The sequence below is a fragment of the Prionailurus viverrinus genome, chromosome F1, assembly GCF_022837055.1.
Source record: "Prionailurus viverrinus isolate Anna chromosome F1, UM_Priviv_1.0, whole genome shotgun sequence".
NCBI classification, from domain to species: domain Eukaryota; kingdom Metazoa; phylum Chordata; class Mammalia; order Carnivora; family Felidae; genus Prionailurus; species Prionailurus viverrinus.
Genome location: NC_062577.1, coordinates 58930176 through 58937118, shown reverse-complemented (window position 1 = coordinate 58937118; position 6943 = coordinate 58930176).

The following is a 6943-nucleotide window of genomic DNA, read 5'->3' as shown; positions in this document are numbered from 1 at the left end:
ATTTTTCCAGTGTTTCCTTTATGTTTTTATTCAGCTTATAGCCTTTATTGTCATGACTTGGTGGAGATTTATTTTAATTTTTGTTCATTTATACAGTCACATTTGCCAAACTTTTTCCTCATTGCTTGTATACAACGAAGCATAGTGAAAAAAAAAATCTTTTGTCTAGATTATGAAGGAATTCTGTGTTTTCATTTCAATGTCTACGGTTTTATTTTTTTACATTTATTATTCATTTGGAATTCATGCTAGTGTGGGGAATGAATCATATTTTACTTGGAAATTCCAGTACGTGTTTTTTGAATTTTTATTTTTCTGAACATGGTTTTGTACATCCCCAGTCATTAACAGGTGAAACAGGTATAGAATTCCAGTCCGGAAATAATCTCCTTAGGGGTTTTTTTTTTTTTCATTTTTTTTTTTCAGCATTGATTCATTTTTGAGGGACAGAGAGAGATAGGGCATGAGTGGGGAAGGGGCAGAGAGAGAGAAACACACAGAATCTGAAGCAGGCTCCAGGCTGAGCCATCAGCACAGAGCCTGATGTGGGGCTCAAACTCAAGACCCGTGAGATCTTGACCTGAGCCGAAGTTGGGCACTTAACCAACTGAACCGCCCAGGCGCCCCAACCTCCTCAGAATTTTTAGCACCTGGATCCTCTACCAACCAAGGTTGCTCTGGACACATTCTGTGATATTCTGATTCTTGGGTTTTGGTCTATCACCCGGACTTAACCACCTCCATTCCTTCCCTCCTCTCTCATCTCTGTCTTTCCTCTCTCAGCATTTAGATTCTCCTTTTCACCTCTGTTGTTTTGAAATGTCGTGCCGAGACGTCTTTCTGAACGTGTTATTTTTACAATCTGCAAAACACTTGACAGTTTTCGCTTTGGAAGAGACTTCAGTGCTTGGAAATTTTCTTGTGTTATATCTTTAACAATACCACTATGCATTGTCTCTACTTTTTTCCTAGAGATATCATTAGTCAATGCCGGATTACTCATCTGATTTTCTTTCTTTTTTTTTTTGTAAAAATGTTTATTTATTTGGGGCGCCTGGGTGGCGCAGTCGGTTAAGCATCCGACTTCAGCCAGGTCACGACCTCGCGGTCCGGGAGTTCGAGCCCCGCGTCGGGCTCTGGGCTGATGGCTCAGAGCCTGGAGCCTGTTTCCGATTCTGTGTCTCCCTCTCTCTCTGCCCCTCGCCCGTTCATGCTCTGTCTCTCTCTGTCCCAAAAATAAATAAACGTTGAAAAAAAAAAATTTTTTAATGTTTATTTATTTACTTTTGAGAGAGAGAGAGAGTGTGTGTGTGCGAGCATGGGAGGGGCAGAGAGAGAGAGGGAGACAGAGAATCCCAAGCAGGCTCTGCACTGTCAGCAGCATTCCTGTCTTTGTGTCTTGGAAGCAATATTTTCTCTTATTTCTTTGAGGCCATTAATTATAGTTCTTGAAGGTTTCCTGTTCTCCTCTCTACAGTGTCTCTGCTTCCCCTAGGTTTCCTTTTTCCTTTTCACTTCAGCCATGCTCTCAATTTGGAGGCTTTCCCCAATGGTCTGACAGCTTTAGTTTCCATATTGAAGAGTGAGCACAGTTCTGGATGCAAAGGTTGGGCTTTCTCTCGGAGATCTCTTTGAAAAATGACAGGAAAATGATGAGGCTATCCTTCATTGGGAGCCACCAACTCTCACTATCTGGATGTCCTTTCTGCAGAGACAAATCTCCCATTACACCGTGAGGATGTGGCCGAGAGAAAGAACAAGGGAGAGATTTCTTGCCCCTGACACTCCAGAACCTGAGTATGAGAAGGGAATCGAGGTGTCTCACAGCTTGCTGAGTCGATTCTCATTTAATCCTTTTGGTTTTGGGGCGCTTGGGTGGCTTAGTCAGTTGGGAGTCCACCTTCAGCCCAGGTCACGATCTTAAAGATCAAGCCGCACATCGGGCTCTGTGCTGACAGCTCAGAGCCTGAAGCCTGCCTCAGATTCTGTGTCTCCTTCTCTCTCTGCCCCTCCCCCTGCTCTCGCTCTGTCTCTCTCTCCTTCAAAAATAAATAAACATTAAAAATTAAAAAAAAAATAGTCCCTTCGGTTTTACCCTACATTCCACTCTATCCACTGCTGTTCCTGGGACTGATATATGCAACTTCTCCACAGCCTAAACCCTGTCTTACCAGGAGAGAAAGGAGGGCACCGCCTAACTCTAGCCCACGGAAGGGATGGGAGCTTGGAGATCCAGCCACTCTGGATACAGGCTTTGAATCAATCTCACTTCCAGTCTGGCGTCTCACCCTGTTTGCTATGTATGCCTCCGATGCTGACCTCTCCAGGGTTTTGCAGAGGTAATTGGTCCACTTCATATCAATGTTCCACAACTATATACACTTAATCATAACTTCATCCATTCCACAAAGGTAAGTAAGCCTCTTCTCTACTTTCTTCAAAAAAATGTGTTGAATTTTCCCATCTACCACTGTCTCCTTTTTTCCTTTTCCCATCCATGGGGGTTAATTATTTCTTTACACCTTTACTACTTTTTTTTGTAGCTGTGTGCATGTGTGTGTGTGTGTGTGTGTGTGTGTGTACTTGATTTATTTATTGTTGTTTGTCTAACTGATGATTGATTCCAACCTACATCAGATCCTTTCTGACAAGAAGTTTTGGTCTAAAGCAAGTGTTCAAATGCCATAATATTATGTTATCACTGACAGATAGAAGGGAAGATATATAAAGAAAGAGGAAAGGAAGGAGAAAGGAAGGAGGAAGAAAGGAAAGAAGGAAGGAAGGCAAGAGGGAAGGAAGGAAGGGAGGGAGGAAGGAAAGGTTAGTATAGATTTGAGAAAGGACATGGTTTGGAGAGACTATGTGACCCAGACATTTAATGTAAGAAATCTTGCCAAGTTGTTATAATCTCAGGCATTTCTAGTGGGGAAAAAAAGTCATCATTATGCCCCCAAAACACACCCTGGCAGACAGTCTGAGTCCACTGGCGGCCTCTAACTATCATATATTCTCCCCTCTACCAGGCATTTTCCTGGATGAAAAGAAGACTTTTGAGAGTGAAGAGGGATAGAAGGGACAGTGTGGAAGGTACCCAACTCCCCTCCGTGCCCAGCGGGGCGTTAACTATGCTTTCCAGCCAACGTAGGGAAACCAGCACCCACGGAGGCCCCCCGACAGCGCGGCATTGAACACAGAGTTGGACACAGTCCCTCATTCGGTGACCTTTTGAAAGAGATGTGCTCCCCAACTGCCAGCAGGCACCGCCAGGCCGTCTGAAAGGGGCCTTTGCTGGGTTTCCTAGGTTTCTGCAGGCGCACTTAAAGAAGGTTATATGTGGTTTGTGCTGAGATGGTAATAAATTAAATTATAGCTCTGGACCAGCTATCTACCATATAATGGTAGATTGTTCACTCTCTGAAAAACCAGAGACTCAGGACTTTCCCAGCTGCCTTTGATTTTCTGAGCAGTTGTCCTAGAAATTTCTAAAGAACGTGTTCTGTTTTCATCTGAAAAGCTGCCATCTTGTAAACATAGCATTTTCTAATAGTCGAAAAATGTTTCTTGCGTTTGGTCTGCCATTCACTTTGAAATTAAAGTGTCAGGTGATCGCAGATAAAACTTCCTTGTTCTCCAGCGTCCTTGTCACTGCGCTAGTTCAGGTTCTCGTTACTGCCAGTTTACCGCGGCAGCTTTCTCCCCGCCCTCAACTTTAACCTTCTTCTTGACTCAAATCTAGGTCTGACTTCAAGCTTAGGCTCTTTTCATTACACAACACTGTCATCCTACCAACCTTTCCGGTCTGCTCATCTAATGCAGAAAAGGAAGGACGGCATCTCAGGATAAAACCATTTGCCATCAATTCATTCTCTCTCTCTGTCTCTCCCCCTTTCTGTATTCATGTGGTTAGAGACCCGAGGTGTCCATTTTATGCACATTTCTGTGCTTAGAATCTAAGACACCGTGTGGTATGGTAAACACGCAATTAATGTGCGTTAAAGACTGATGCACAGAAGCCACAATTTATACCAAGTGTGTAATGTTCTTGAATCCTCACAGTGACTGAGTTACAGGAGGAGAGAAAGCAAATAATTGGATTGAGCCGGAGTCCGTGGCGCCCGAGGGTGATGGGAAGATCAAGGAGAAAGGTAGGTGACCACACGTACCATCTACAGACAGTGCACGAAGTACTGTGCGATCCAGTGCAGGTTGGAAAAGAAGCGAGGACTTGGAGTGGCTCCAAGAAGAAATCAGATCAGCTCAGGCGTAGAAGCCCTTGAATTCCAAAAGTGAACATACTATCGGGGCCCCCGGGGTGGCTCCATCGGTTAAGCGCCCGACTTCGGCTTCCGTCGTGATCTCACAGTTCGTGGGCTCGAGCCCCACATCGGGCTCTGTGCTGGCAGCTCAGAGCCTGGAGCCTCTGCTTCAGATTCTGGGTCTCCCTCTCTCTCTCTGCCCCTCTCCCACTCATGCTCTGTCTCTCTTTCTCTCTCTCAAAACTAAATTAGCGTTCCCCGAACGGAATATACTGTTGTAGGAGTGAGCTGAGAAACCAGATGGAAAAGAAGCTGTGGTCAGAGGTATACTGGAGAGTAAGAGGTAGAGAAGAAACGGGATAGAGCAAGGCGCAAGGCATGGCCGTGCGTGGGGACTAAGGATGGCAGAAAAGGCCAAGCAACGGTGAGGCATTACAATTACAAGACAGTATTGCTGGAGTTTGGGAGGACATCCACGCTAGGAGCCACACGCTAATGCTTTGGCGAAGTAGCTGGTAGTGTTACCAGAAGGTGAAGGGCGAACGATTTGTCCCCACCTAGCGGGGTGGGGGTACACGGGCAAGATTTACACCCGTGACAGGACCAGAAAACACAAAGTGTTGTCACGTGGTACCAATTGCCCCGGAATAGTTGGAAGAACACGGGGAAAGGGGTTTTAAGTACTTGCTGGGAGCAGTTGGGGACCCATTAAGGCAGAAAAGTATTAAGGGCATAAACCGTCGGCTGTATTTTCTTTTTTTCTTTTTTTTTTTAACTGCAGCTTCTTTTTTTTTTATTATTTTTTTAACGTCTATTTATTTTTAAAAGACAGAGCACGAGTGGGGGAGGGGCAGAAACAGAGGGAGACACAGAATCGGAAACAGGCTCCGAGCTGTCAGCCCAGAGCCCGACACAGGGCTCGAACCGACGAACCGTGAGATCACGACCTGAGCTGCAGTCGGACGCTTGACCGACTGAGCCGCCCAGGTGCCCTGATCAACTCTCTTCTCTGTCCACCCCTTGTTGTCACCTGTTAGAATTCAGACTGTACATATACACTGGGTTGATTGCAGCCTTCCATGTGGGCAGAGCTAAGCATGTGCCTCGTAGGCTAATTGCAGGGGCACAGGAAGGCTCACTATTTCTTGCCCGTCTGCAATGCCTCTTAAGGGCCCAGCTCTGGATTCAGAAAGTAGATTAATATCGTTTCTATAAAGAGTAACATGTTAACCTCTCCCCGAGAAAGGGTGTTTAATAGAGAGGGGGGCGAAGGCCACATGCCGAGAAGGAAAACAAAAATCTAGTGGCAGGACGCTTTGCGAGGGGGGAAGAGTACCGAACCCTGTAATCAGATCTCAGAGGCAATCCTCACTTTCCACTCACGATCACTAAACACCTAGGCTGTTTATTCTTTCTCTCGACTACTGGGCACTAGGCACGCGACTCATCCGCCCACTGCAAGTGCCAGACTGTGCCTTTGACTCGAGAAGCCACGCAAAAAGTTGGGCAGAAAACAAAGCAGAGAGGCTAAAGAAGAAACAGAAGGTATTTATTTGCTGCACAGCTTGGAAGATAACTCGGCTTCAGAATCCTGCATAACTGTTACTTTTGAGTGACTTCACCTTATCGCCTTATTGGGAAATACAATGAGTGAAACGTCCTGTCTTCCCACCCATCCTTTGTGGACTGTCTCTCCTGCGTGTCGATCTGTCTGTCCGTCTTTCTGTCCTCTGCTGCTGCTTCTGCTCCTCCTCCCCCTCCTTCTTCTCTCTTTCACTTGAACTTCAAAGTAAATTTCAAGGTATGATTTTCATACAAAAAGGTACCTATTTTAAGAATGCATTTTGATGAGTCCTGGCACACTTATACGCTTGTAGAAACCACCACCACAATCAAGATGCACAATGTTATTGATCTCCCCAGGAAGCTACATGTCCTTTTCTACGCAATTCTCCTGTCTCTGACTCGAGGTCAGCGTCGATATGCTTTCTGTCACTATAGAGTAGATTTGTCTTTTCTAGGCTTCCCAATAACTTAAAGCATACGGTATATGCCCATCTGTACCTGCCATCTTGTACAGAACATAATGGATTTTAGATTCATACATGCTGTTGTATGTATCAGGTTCAATCCTTTCTTGCTGAGTAGTATTCCACTGTATTAATACCTGCGCCATAGGTAGGTGTGTATTTAAGTCTGTAATTAACACGTGTTCACACGGTTCCAAAATGATCACACCGCTTCTGCCCCCACCAGCGGTGCACGAGAGCTCCATCCGTTTCAAACCTTTGCCAGCTTTCCTCACTGTCAGTTCTCTTCACTTCAGCCTTTCCGATGTGTGCGTGGTGCTGTGTCATTGTCATTTTAACTTTTATTTCCCCCATACGTGATTATGTTGAGTATATACTCACACGTTTAGTGGCCCCACATCTCTCTACTGTTGTGAAGAATCGATCCATATATTGGCCCATATTTATTAGATTATCTATCTTGTTATTACTGAGTTCTAACAGTTCTTTATATATCATGGATACAACTCCTCTCTCAGATATAAATATCAGTAGTCAAACATTTGTTGTTCAAACTCACATACTTTAAAAATAGCATTAAATAAACAAACAAACAAACAAATAACAACATCATTGGTCATAGAATTCTAAAAATACAAGCTATCTCAATAAGCATTG